General features: G+C 45.6%; 1 protein-coding gene across 2 annotated transcripts in view; it reads left to right on the top strand.

Moving 5' to 3' along the window:
• Positions 1-13,956, top strand: part of PIK3C3 (phosphatidylinositol 3-kinase catalytic subunit type 3) — a 323,893-nt gene that overhangs the window by 62,129 nt on the left and 247,808 nt on the right. The window lies entirely within an intron of this gene.

Genomic DNA, 13,956 nt, shown 5'->3' with positions numbered 1-13,956 from the left:
GGGTCCTGAAGTATGAAATGGAGCGTTGGGGGGCCGGCGTAATTCGACAGGAGGGACAGTAACTGACACCAGACAGCCCGCCCCCATGGATAATTTAGAAGATTTGCATACCAAAAGGTACAACTTTATAAAGTATTTAATTTGGTCAGAAAGGGGGCACAATAACAACAGGAACCTTGCTAAAATGCAGCCCACGAGCTGCAGAGGGGGAACTTTTAGGTTTAGAGCAAAATTTCTGCTGACAGGTTCCCTTTAAAAAACATAGTATAATGCTACACTCCTGCGCTTCTTCTAAATATCTTCTTCAGCCAATTCCGCCCCTGAGCAGCACTCTCGCAGTCCGCTCATCCCCCATGAAGTGACCCCCGGGCTCCGGTGATGTCACGTCAACTTCTAGTTGACCTGACCTCACGGCGGCTGACCCCAGTCTACCTGAGTGATGGGGCTGTGGGCAAAGTTTCCCCACACATCACAGCCCAGCATCTCTCCTGCCTGCGGCGCGCTGCAGTGAAGGAGAGAGCGTGTGAGATGCTGCGCTGTGACGAGCGGTGTAACACTGCCCACGACCCAGTCACTCAGGTAGACTGGGGCTGCCTCGGGGATGTCAGGTCAACTGTACACTGACGTGACCTCACCAGATCCCAGAGGTCACGGAGCCCGGGAGTCACTTGATGGGATGAGCGGACCGCGAGGGTACCGCTCAGAGGCAGAATTGGCTGAAAAAGGTATTTAGAAAAAGCCTTCTCTATCAGTTTTACAGGGTCGTGAACCACCCTTTTAACTCTTCTCTGAATCAGGTAATACCATTTAAAGGGAATCTGTCACCAGGTTTTTGCCATCTAAGCATAACGTAGGGGCAGAGACCCTGATTCCAACCATGTGTCACTTACTGGGCTGCTTAGTGTAGTTTTTATAATATCACAGTTTAATCAGCAGTAGATTGTCATTACAGCACTACTTGGCATGCTGCAGGTAGTCCAACATATTCATGAGCTCTGTATACGAGGGGCTGCTGATAAGTCTTTGGCTTTACCCAGAAAGAAACGAGAGAGGATGATGAAACTTTACATTTATTCCACATAGTCTCCACTGATGTCAGCACACTTCTTACATTGATATTCCAGGTTTTGTAAGCCTAGCAAAAAGGATTTCGGATACGCCTCAAACCAGGCATCAGTAGCAGCCATCGCATCAGAAATGGTGTGAAATTTGGTACCTTGAGGTGTTTCTTCAGGTTTAGAAACAATGATAGTCATAGGGAGCTAGATCTGGTGAATAAGGTGGGTGGTCACTAGCTGGAAGCCCAGCTCTGCCAGTTTTGCCGTGGTTGCTTGTGCAGTGTGAGAGGAGGCTTTGTCTTGCAGGAACAAGATTCCTTTGGACAGCTTGCCGCGCCATTTGGCCTTCAGAGCTGCATTCAGTTGGTCCAAACGTTCAATGTAATACCTTGCATTGATGGAACTCTTTTGAAGGTAGTCCACTAGCAGCACGCCCTCCTTATCCCAGACCACAGATGCAATCACCTTAGTGGCTGATTTTTGCACCCTTAACTTGTTTGGGTAAGGAGAACCACTGTGCCTCCACTCTTTTGACTGCTACCTGTTTTCAAGGTCATACAAATAAATCCAGGTCTCATCCATAGTGACCAGTCGATCCAGGAAGTTCTTATCTGTCCAAAAATGCTGACAAATGGACCGGGAAGTTTTCACTCGCATGCTTCTCTGATCTGTTGTCACACATTTGGGGACCCACTTTGCAGAAGCTTCCTCATCTCCAAATGTTCATGGATAATGACACAAACAAACACGTTCACGGGAAATCCCCATGAATATCGCATTAGGCTCCGCCATTTTGTTTTTCCGCATGCGTAAAACACTGCTGCCATAAGCAACAAACACAAAATTTTGAAAACCTATATTAGACACGCAAGGCTTTCATATAATGTAACATTTGTTACCATAGAAACAAAAAAAATCATAAAGCCAAAGACTTATCAGCAGCCCCTTGTAACTGCTAAATCTGCAGCAGAGAAAATATTGATTTTATCAAAATGACAACAAACAGCTCAGTAAGTGACACATTGCTTGAATCAGGATCTCTGTCGCTTATCCATGTTATGTAAATAAAATCTTATAACCTGACTTTAAATTCATCCATTGGTTTTATAAATTACTCTTTTGAAACCTGAAACCCTCCCAAATTTGGTTTAGGTTATGAAAATAAAGTTGCTGCAAAGCTGAAATATTGATCATTTAATGAACACAAATCAGATTTTGGCAAGAGAAAAGTTTTGTCGCCTTGTCATATAATGCACCCAATCCTAGTTTACATCCTCACCTGTGCTCACTAAATGATCGCTTAATTAGTAGGTGTGTATAAAAAGAAACCCAGCACCCCAGACCTTTAGGTGAACTGCAACTTGACCTTTGACAACATGCCAAAAATCCACCCTGTGACCAAAGCCTTGATTATCAAGAGGCTGAAGACCAAATCCATTGCAGAGGTGGCTGGCACCTTTAAAGTGTCTCAACGTCAAGTACAAAGGATTAAAAAATAGATTTGAAGAGACTGGAGATGTTTTTGACAAGCCCAGGTCCGGCAGACCCCGCAAGACAACTGCTCAGGAGGAACATTTGTTGGTTAGAAAATCTAAATTCATCTTCTCGTCCACTGCAGCAGAGCTCCAACAGGCCTGGTGACCTCAAGTCCCTGTGTCCACTAGAACAGTTTTTGTAGGATTCTGTCTCAAAATGGCCTCCATGGTCAAATCAGTGCCCAGAAGCCAGCACTAAACGAAAGGCATTTAAAAAACCATGTGGCATTTGCCAAGTCCCACAGCCTGCTAAACAGATGGACGTTGGAAAAGTGGCAGAAGGTGGATTTCTCTGATGAATTTTCAGGTGAATTACACCGCAGCCACTGCAAATACTGCAGGAGACCTACTGGAGCCCGTATGGATCCAGAGAACAGTTACGTTTGGTGGTGGAAAGATCATGGTCTGGGGTTACAATCAGTATGGGGATGTGCAAAACATTTCAAGAAGTATTAGCTACCTCTTACATTCTCAATCATAAAAGGGGTCAAATTCTGCAGCAGCATGGTGCTCCATCTCTACAACAAAGTTCCTCCTGGCAAAGAAGATCAAGGTGCTCAAAGACTGGCCAGCCCAGTCACCAGACATGAACATTGAGCATGTTTGGGGTAGGATGAAAGAAGAAGCTTGGAAGACAAAACCAAAGAATCTAGAAGAACTCTGGGAGGCATGTAAGACTGCATTCTTTGCTATTCCTGATGACTTCATCAATAAATTGTATGAATCATTGTTGAACCCCATGGATGCAGTCCTTCAAGCTCATGGAAGTCACACAAAGTATTAAATATGGCTCTAATAGCACCACAACTTCATTCACCAATGTTATGCAACATATCTTTGTATTAGAAGTTAATTATTTGTTTGAATTTCACATTACTTTCTGTGGGTGACAAAACTTTTGTCTTGCCAAAATCTGACCTTTCTGTGTTCGTTAAATGATCAATATTTCAGCTTTGCAGCAACTTTATTTTCATAACCTAAACCAAATTTGGGAGGGTTTCAGCTTTCAAAAGAGTAATTTATAAAACCAATGGATGAAATTAAAGTCCGGTAATAAGCTTTTATTTACATAACATGGATAAGCGATAGAACTTCTGTCAGGGACTGTATATTTCAAAAGAAAAAAGTACATAGTAAAATATTCTGTACCATATAATACATGTAAAAAATCAAAATAAGACACACCCAACGGTGAATGATAAAATACAATTGAAGAAATGTGAAAATAATCATAGTAAAATTCTACCAGGCTTATACAAATATTTGTATATGAAAAAGCTGTTAGTTCCCCCCCCCTTCCCACTGGAGAGCAGCATAATGTAGATGGAGATCCTGATTCCAGCGATGTGTCACTTACTTTGCTGCTTAGTGCAGTTTTGATAGAATCACTGATTTTTCGGCTTCAGATCTAGCAGTTCCATGAAGGTTGATCCCTGTATGTCATTGATTGATTGGCAGCTTTCTGACTATGCACAGTGTACACAGCGGGCAATCAATGATTAGGGCGGGGTTATACAGAGTTCGTGAATATGGAGGACTACCTGGCAACAGGTCTACAAATCAGATAGTGATGATCTCCTGCTAATAAAACAGTGATTTTTATCATAACTACACAAAGCAGCCCAGTAAGCGACACATCACTGGAATCCGGTTCTCTGCCTCTATTTTATGCTGCTGTCAGGTTTGGTGGTAAAAACCTGGTGGCAGATTCCCTTTTTAAATATGTAATAATTATATAAAGTAATGATGATAAAGGGAAAAGTGACGTGGACACACATACAAACGTATAGATATACATATAAGTGTTATGAATATTACACAATGGCACGGTGAACATATACAGTTTTTAACCCCATTGTTGTGAAAATGATGAGAAATATGAGCTCATAACCTGATCCGTCCAGAACCCACATACATCCCATCCATGCTGTATCTAAAAAGTGCAAAACGAAAATATAAATAACCAGGTAAGTATTAACCCTTTTACGGACTAGGCAATTTTTTTTTATTTTTTTTTTATATTTGTATATTTTTTTTATTTTCAATAAATATATTCTATTTTTTATAATTTAGCCATAACCCCTATATTAAAGGGTACCTGTCAGGTGCATTATGTACCTAGGATTACGAGCAATTCTGGGTGCATATTACTAATCCATGCCGAACTGTCCCTGTATCTATTAAAGTATTTCTAAAGATCCTTTATGATATGCTAATGAGCATTGGGACTAGTCAGAAGGGCGTTAGTTCCTGCTCATTCCACCCTCTTAGCACGCCCCTGTGGGTGTGTTACTATGCTAACATACTATTCAATGTCCATTGCCCAATTTCGGCGGTGATGCGAGTACCTGTGCCCATTGTCACAGCCTCATAACGCTGGGCATATGGTCAGTGCGCATAATCCAACACTTCCGGTTATGCGCACTGCAACCAGTTTGAAGCCCGTACGCGCACACCCGGCTTCATAGAGTGCATGCCGAAATCCTGCTTCGGATTCGGCATTCGGATTCGAATCCTGCAGCAGTGGTGAGTGCGACCATGCCTCTGACTCTGTGCATTCATTAGCATGCCCACAGGGGCATGTTTACATGCTAAGTGGGCCGACTAGCCAAGGGAACTAATGACCTTGTGACTAGTCCCGTGCGCTCATTAGCATATCATAAAGGATCTTTAGAAGTAGTTTATATTACACCTGACAGGTTCCCTTTTAAGAAAGGAGATGTAATAATATATATCTGAGCATCACAGGAGGAGCGAGGCGACTTCAAGTTGGGGTCTGCAGCAGATCAATGTATTAAGTATTAGTGTAATAAAAGCTTTCCAGCCCATAATGTAAATAGAAAATGCAAGCATTGGTAAGATTATTAATGTTATTCCATTTATGCACAGATCACATCACCATTAATATACTGTGCATTAAATATCCTACAATGTTTATTCAGAAAATGCACTTTAAGAAAGGGCCAAACACCAAAGGGTTAACAGAGGAGAGTAATCATAGAACAACCAACCTAAGGCCCTGTGCGCACTTGCCGGTTTTTGCCGCGGATTTCCTGCGGTTTTGCTGCATGTTTCGCTGCATGTTATGTTCATAACATCTCTTCAGTGATTCACCAGCAAAACCTATGGGAAAAAAAAATCCTGTGCGCACTAGGCGGAGTTTGACAGCTGCATGTTTTGCTGCGGGATTCACGCAGCAAAAACAATTGCATGTCAATTCTTTTCCGCACGTCGCTGCGGGATTTCACTCCACTGACTGCCATGTAATCGTGAAATCCCGCAGGGAATAACGCAGGCAGCAAATTCTGTGCGGTTCACTGCGTTTTCCTGCGTTATTCCCTCAGGTATTTCGCAGTTTACCTGCGGTAATGTTCATCGCTGCCTGCGGTTTGCAGGGAAGTGATGTCATTATGACAGGAAGAGGAAGCGGAGCAGAGAGTAAACGCACAGAGATCACAGACATAGAACACTCATCACACACACACATCACACTCACACACAGACATATAGAATACACATAGAAATCAAACGGACATATAGAAAAAAACCACGTGTGCTCCGCTGTATTTTTACCGTCCAGCCGAGGTAAGCACACAGCGGCGGTCCGGTATTCTCAGGCTGGGGAGGGCGAGGGACAGGGTTAATGGCCCCTCTCCTGCCGCAGCCGAGTATATCAGCCGCAGCTGCCCCGGGACTGTCACATCCATTACGTGGCAGTACCGAAATGTCCCCAGCTCTTCCTGTTGCCGTAATGCGGTGGCAAATCAGGGTAATATAAGGAGTTAATGGCGGCGGTCCAGGCTTGATCATGGCAGCGTCTGAGACAGCTGACATGATCAAACCCATAAGAAAAGTGAAAAAACACGCACACCGAAAAATCCTTTATTTTAAATAAAACACAAAAAAGCCCCTGGTTCACCCGTTTATTAACCCCTCCCAACACACAGCTCCGGCGTAATCCACACAGGACCGGCGTAATCCATGTCCTGTGATGCTTACATCCAGCCGCGACTGACACACTGCTGAATGCAGCCTCGCAACGAGACAGACTGCAGAGGTAACCACAGGGCATTTCCCACGGCCGGTAATGTGAACACACTACCGCTCGGGAGAAATGCAGCATGTGCTCACAGGGACTCTATCTGTTTGCTATCTATCTCAGAAGGAAATTACTTTTTTTTTTTTTTCCCCAATGTGCTTTATTGCATTGGATGCATTAAAGCACATGTACCAACCCGCACGCGGAAAAACCGCGGCAATACCGCGAACAGTACCGTGGTGAAACCGCAGCATACCGCATGCGGTTTTCGGGTGCGGTTTGCCGCAGTTTTTTACCGCGGGTGCGGTAATCTTTCAGATCCTGCGGAATTTTCTTAAGAAAATTCCGTTTTCCAGTGCGCACAGGGCCTTAGGCATAATGAGATTTCACATCTGAAATCAAGTCTTGGTGCTTTTAAGAAATGATGGTAGTGAAGTAATATAAGGTGCCATAGTGCATAGAAAGGGGAAAAAAAGGATTCTTAATAAGAGCCAATATCAAATTTAATAAAAATATCCTCTGAATACTAATCCCATAGAAGTAGCACGGTTAGGTCACAATTGGTGCATAACTGGATTTAGGACAGTGAAGGTGCAAGAGCACAAATGCAAGAAGTATAATGCACTGTGCTAAAAGCTTTGGGTGCTAGATAATGGGAAGTAATACAATAATGAGACATAACGTAACGTGTGACAGCCAAAAGGAGCACCCCTTAAACGCCGTCATGGGTGGTATGGAGAGAACAGGGGACCGGGGCTCCTAGACTGGCCTTCAGGTTAGAATGGCCCTAAGAATTCCTGTTCCCAGAGATACTTTTGAAGGTGAAGATGTCTGGGCCACCTTCCTGGCCAGCCCTGATCTAATACCCCCTTCTCCCTCTCCTCAAGAGACTGTTGGGACAGGAGTTGTTAAACCCATGGAAATAGACACAGGGGAAACCAAAACTTGATCACACAGCGATATTAGACAACAAGTGATAAGGAGGAAAATTAACACCAGGGTCGAAACAAGACAATAAGAGAATTGCACAACAACCTAAGCAACACACAGTATAAACACCAGAAACCTGGGACACAGTACACTGACAGGTTTAGCAGCAGCTATAGTCGGCATGGGAAGACAGATTCCACCATCTTAACAAGGCGGGGAGAAACTGTGATAGGTTTCCCACAGCATGTGATCCTAGAGGTAACCACAGGCTAGCAGAGATTAACTTTTGGTAGCCTGAACAGTAATGAACACACAACTGGTCGACGGCCAAGCCGGCCTGTTCAACTCAAAAGCACCAGACAAACCATAGTGAGGAGTGTCAGAATCTGTAGTGTGAACAGCTACTGATCCCGCCATGACACTCAGCGAGTTTTGAACCAAACTCTGTGTGAAACTTGCGTTTCGCATGCAGCTTTTTCTGAGGGGTGAGCTTTGAGAATCTTATCTTTTTTTTTAGTACAGCAAATGGCTCCTTTTCTATGCACTGTAGCACTTATTACTTTACTGTGCGCACTGCTTATATTTCTTAAAGGCACCACTATTTTATTTAATATTTGACATCTAACTATGCCTTGGAATGGTTATTCTATGATTTTTATGATTCTCATCTGTTAACCCTTTGCTGTTTGGCCCGTACCGTGCATTTTCTCACTAGCCATTGTAGGATATTTTTTTTTTTTTTTTTTTAGGCCTCTTTCACACGTCCGTGAAAAATCACGCACGTTTTTCATGGACGTGTCAGAGGTGCGTTTTGCCCTCCGTGAGCCGTGTTTATGGCACACTTGTGTTCTCCGTGTGTTATCCATGATAACACACGGAGAACAGGAACTTTCTGCTCACCTGTCCCTGGCGCTGATCTTCGTTTTTTCGTCCTGCCAACTCCCCGCTGCTGCAGCTTTCGTACGCAGTGAAGTGAATATGCAATGAGCATAATGAGCGGGGGTCGGAAGCAAGTGACAGCAACGGCAGAGACAGGAGGGCAGGAGAAGGGGAGTAAAGTGCTCTCTCGGGCCCCTGCTCTCTCGGGCCCCTGCTCTCTCGGGCCCCTGCTCTCTCGGGCCCCTGCTCTCTCGGGCCCCTGCTCTCTCGGGCCCCTGCTCTCTCGGGCCCCTGCTCTCTCGGGCCCCTGCTCTCTCGGGCCCCTGCTCTCTCCTACTTCCAAGCCGGCTCATTATTCTCGTACATATGCAGTTTTGCACCACACAGCCGACCTGGAAGTAGCTGCAGCGGTGAGAGACCCAGCACCACGGACAGCACGAGTGGGGACAGGTGAGTTTATCTCCATGTACTATCACTGATCACAGATAGCACATGTAGAACCCACGTGTACCGTGAATCACAGCACAAGGAGCGACGTGCGTTTTTAACACGTCAGTGAAAAAGTCTGTGTTTTTCCCTGACATGTGAAACAGGCCTAAAAGATATGTCGTATTCAAATGGTTAACCACCACGGCAGTTAAAACAGATTCCGCTATATACAGTGGTGTGAAAGTGCCTCCCCCCTCCTGATTTTCTTATTGTTTTGCATGTTTATCATTCTTTAAATGTTTCAGATCACCAAACAAAATAAAATATTAGACAAGATAACCTAAGTAAACAGAAAATGCACCTTTTATAAATGAAGGTAGTAAGGGGAAAAATAAATCCAAACCTACCGGGCCCTGTGTGAGTAAGGTGATTGCCCCTTCCTCCTCTTTAAACCACAGTTTAAAATGTATGTTTCATCACATCTTTGGGTATGGAGTTAAGGCTTTGGTTTGGCTAAGGAATTTGATTTCTGCCACACCATTTTTCGGTCAAGAAATCACTGAATAGGACCTGCCTGACAAAGTAAAGTAGACCAAAAGATCCAAAAAAACCTACATATCATGCACTGATCCAAAGACATTCAGGAGCAAACGGCAAACAAAGTAATTGAGATCTATCAGTCTGGAAAAGGATATAAAGCATTGGCTTTGAGACTCCAGCGAACCACAGTGAGAGCCATTGTCCACTAATGGCAAAAACATGGAACTGTCATGCACTGACATGGAGAAGGTCCGGCGTGGAGCAAGACAAACTGGAGATTCCCCAACTACAAACAAGGGGTACTCCGGGGACACGTTAACCTTGGTGGGCCCAGGTGCTAATGAGGGGGAAGATGGGACACCTCCTTCACTCACCTGCAGCTGTACTGGTAGCCGGTCTCTATACAGGTTGTGCACCTGTCGCCAAGCAGGATACCTGAAACCGTGAAAGATACTTTAATAACCCTGACTACTGCACTGGCAGGTAAGGATCACTAGTCCAATTAATACAACATGAAGGGCAGGTACAAAAGATGGGGGAAACCACAAAGGATAAAGCCCAACTTCACGACTACAGTCACACCAGAACTGCAGCCTACAATTCTTCACTGTTACAATGGCTTCAGCAGCTCCTTCCACCTCAAGGCCCAGCTTCAGAATGGATTCAGAATAACTAGCCCCCTCTACTGGGAGAGGTGACTATATATAGGGGAAGGGAGTGGTCACCATCTGGAAGCTGCTCAGGCCAGGAGTCAGAAGCTGCTGGAAAGGGAGATGGCCGTGACAGGAATAGTGGTGAACCTTCCCGCTGGCCGACCAAACTTGCCCAAAGAGCCCAGCAATGACTCAAAGAGGTCACAAAAGACTCCATGACAATATACAAAGAACTGCAGGCCTCACTTGCCTCAGTTAAGGTCGGTATTCAGGACTCCACCATAAAGGGTGCTTTACACGCTGCAACATCGCTAGCGATGTCGTGCGCAATAGCACCCACGTCGCTGTTTCGTCATGGGAGTGATCGCTGCTGTAGCGAACAATATCGCTACGGCAGCGTCACACGCACATACCTGCTTAGCGACGTCTCTGGAGACACGGAACAATCTCTCCTTTAAGGGGGAGGTGTGTTCGGGGTCACTAAGCGGCCGCCCAATAGCGTAGAGGGGCGGAGATGAGCGGCCGGAACATGCCGTCCACCTTCTTCCTTCCTCATTGCCGGTGGACGCAGGTAAGGAGATGTTCGTCGTTCCTGCGGTGTCACACAGCGATGAGTGACGCCGCAGGAACGACGAACAACCGGCGGCATGCACCACCAACGATATTATGAAAAGGAGCGACGTGTCAACGATTTTTGACATTTTTGCGATCGTTGCTCCTTGGTGTCACACCCTGCGATGTCGCTTACGACGCCGGATGTGCATCACTAACGATGTGACCCCGACGTTATATCGTTCGCGATGTCGCAGCGTGTTAAGCACCCTTTAGAGAGACACTGGGCGAAAATGTCCTGAATGGCAGAGGTCCAAGATGAAGACCACTGCTGAGCAAAAACATAAAGGATTGTGTCCGTTTTGCCAGAAAACATTTTGATCCCCAACACTTTTGGGAGAATACGCTGTGCACTGACAGACAAAAATTGAACTTTTTGGAAGTATATGTCCCATTACATCTGCTGTAGAAGTAACACAGCATTTCAGAAAAGGAACATCATACCACCAGTAAAATATAGTGGTGGTGGTGGTAGTGTGATTGGAGTTGATTTGCTGCTTCAGGACCTGGAAGACTTCCATGGTAAATGGAGCCATGAATTCTGCTGTCTACCAAAAAATCCTGAAGGGGAATATCCGGCCATCTGTTCTTGACCTAAAGTAGAAGTGCAATGGCATTAGAAAGTAGGAAAATGATCCAAAACACACCAGAAGGTCCACATCTGGCTTATGAAAAGCAAAATTAAGACTTTGGAGTGGCCTAGTCAAAGTCCTGACCTTCATTCAATTGAAATGTGGCATGAACTTAAAAATGCTCGGAAACCCTATAATGTGACTGAATTACAACAATTCTGCAAAGATGAGTGGCCCAAAATTACTCAAGAGTGTTGTAAGAAAAACTCATTGCCAGTTATCGCAGACGCTTGATTGCAGTTGTTGCTGCTATGGGTCACCCAACCAGTTATTGGCTTTAGGCGGCAATCCCGTTTTCACATAGGACCCTGTAGATTTGAATTCATTTTTCCCTCAATAATAAAGACCTTCATTTATAAACTGCATGTTGTGATTACTTGTGTCATCTCTGTCCAATATTTACATTTGTTTGGTGATCTGAAACATTGAAGTGTGACAAACCTGCAGAAGAATAAGAAATCGGGAAGGGGAGAACCATTTTTCACACCACTGTGCCATGTATGGAGGAAACTCCGATTGTGAGCCCTCTCCTCACCCAAGGGCACCTTCTCAGAACTTGAATGAAATATCTTTTTGTGGGAGGGGGTTGAAAACAACCCTGACGTTTTAAATAATATGCAAAGTGAACGTCTTGATTTGTACCTCTAGGTGACAACGTTAAGTGCCACAATCCATTTAGTTTCCCTCCTCCATAGTTGGGTCCGTACATCAACTTCTCAATTACCTGCTTAGGTCCAATTTCTCCTCTTAAAGGCCATTTTTTTTTTCAGTCCTGGTGCGATCCTACAAAACATTAGATTACACTCGGGATTGATGTTCTGCAGTACCATACACAAATCCGTTTTTTATTCTTTTTCCTCGAACTGCGTCTATCTGAAGAAAAATTGCAGCTTTGCCTCTGTAAGTCGCTCTCTGCCATGCAAATCAATGTATCTGTGGAAAAAATAGTTCACTGACTGATAGAATAAAAAATGTCTCCATTGATATCTGCCTTACAGCCGAGAAAATTTCCTTGCCCACCTCTTGTCCCTCTGCTCCCCCCCCCCCCGGTGTCCTTAAAGGGAACCTGTCACCAGTTTTTTGCCCTATAAGCTGCAGCCACCACAACTGGGCTCTTAAGTACAGCATTCTAACATGCTGTATATAAGAGCCCAGGCCACTGTGTAGAATGTAAAAATCACTTTTTATAATACTCACCTAAACCTGTCACTGCGGTGGATGTGGCTCATATGGGCGTCTTCATTCTCCCGGGCCAGCGCCTCCTCTTTCGGCCATCTTCGTCCTCCTTCTGATGCCTGTGTGCGTGACGAGTCCTACGTCATACACACTCACCGATCCCACACAGGTGCACTACAATGCTTTGATCTGCCCTGCTCAGGGCAGATCAAAGTGCACCTGCACAGGACCTCAATGCCCGCGAGTGTGGATGACATCGGACGCGTCATGCTCCGTGGCTTCAGAAGATGGAGGACAAAGCTGGCCGAAAGAGGAGGCGCCGGTACCGGAGAACAGACACCCATTTGAGCCACATCCACTGCAGCGACCGGTTTAGGTGAGTAATATAAAGTGTCTTTTATGTTATACTCCCGGCCTGGGCTCTTATATACAGCATGTTAGAATGTTGTATATAAGAGCCCGGTGGTGGTGGCCGCAGCTTATAGGGCAGAAAACTGGTGACCGGTTCCCTTTTAAGATCCATTAATATTGTGAATACCATATTTTTCGGACTATAAGACGCACCTGATCATAAGACGCACCCTGGTTTTAGAGCAGGAAAACTAAAATTTTAAGCAAAAAATTGAGTCATGACACACTGTTATGGGGCGAGGATCTGCTGCTGACACTGTTATGGGACTAATGTCCCCAAATTCTCTACGAAGATACCCCATCCTAGTAATGATCCTCATGCCTTGTATATACCCCCATCCTGCTCATATACCCCCATCCTGCTCATATACCCCCATCCTGCTCATATACCCCCATCCTGCTCATATACCCCCATCCTGCTCATACACCCCCATTCTGCTCATAATATACCCCCATCCTGCTATACAACCCCATGCTGGTATACGGCCCGGATCCTGTGGCACATAAAAAAAAATAAATGTTCATACTCGCCTTACCTCACCTCACTCCCTGCAGCATCGCTCCTTCACCCGTCTGTGTCAGCGGCAGCCGTCCCCTTTCCCCTGCAGTACCGCGATGTCCTCCTGGCTGCCAGTGGCCGCTGAGTGGAGACTAGCGGTGCGCACAGCGATGACGTCATCGCTGTGCGCACATGTCCACACGCAGCCGCTGGCAGCCAGGAGGAGATCGCGGTACTGCAGGGGAACGGTGACAGGTGAGTGTACTGATTCACTGCACCCCGCGCTGATGATGATGTACGGGGGGCAGTGAATACAGCCGCACATGATCACTCCAGGCTGTAGTTGCCAGGGGTGATCATGCGGGCCGGCTGTTTATCCCATCATCCCACCCACCTGTCAGCACTGAGAGATGGGCGGGATGATCGGCATGCATATTAAATGAGCGGGTCCACGTGGTCACGGCAGGCGCTGCTGCAGCCTGCTCATGCCCCGATGACCCGCTCCACCGCAGCACCCTCATTCCGCGCAGCCCTACATTCAGACCATAAGACGCACTCCCCAC

The sequence above is a fragment of the Anomaloglossus baeobatrachus genome, chromosome 1 (assembly GCF_048569485.1).
Source record: "Anomaloglossus baeobatrachus isolate aAnoBae1 chromosome 1, aAnoBae1.hap1, whole genome shotgun sequence".
Taxonomy (NCBI): Eukaryota; Metazoa; Chordata; class Amphibia; order Anura; family Aromobatidae; genus Anomaloglossus; species Anomaloglossus baeobatrachus.
This window is presented reverse-complemented; position numbering and strand designations above follow the sequence as displayed.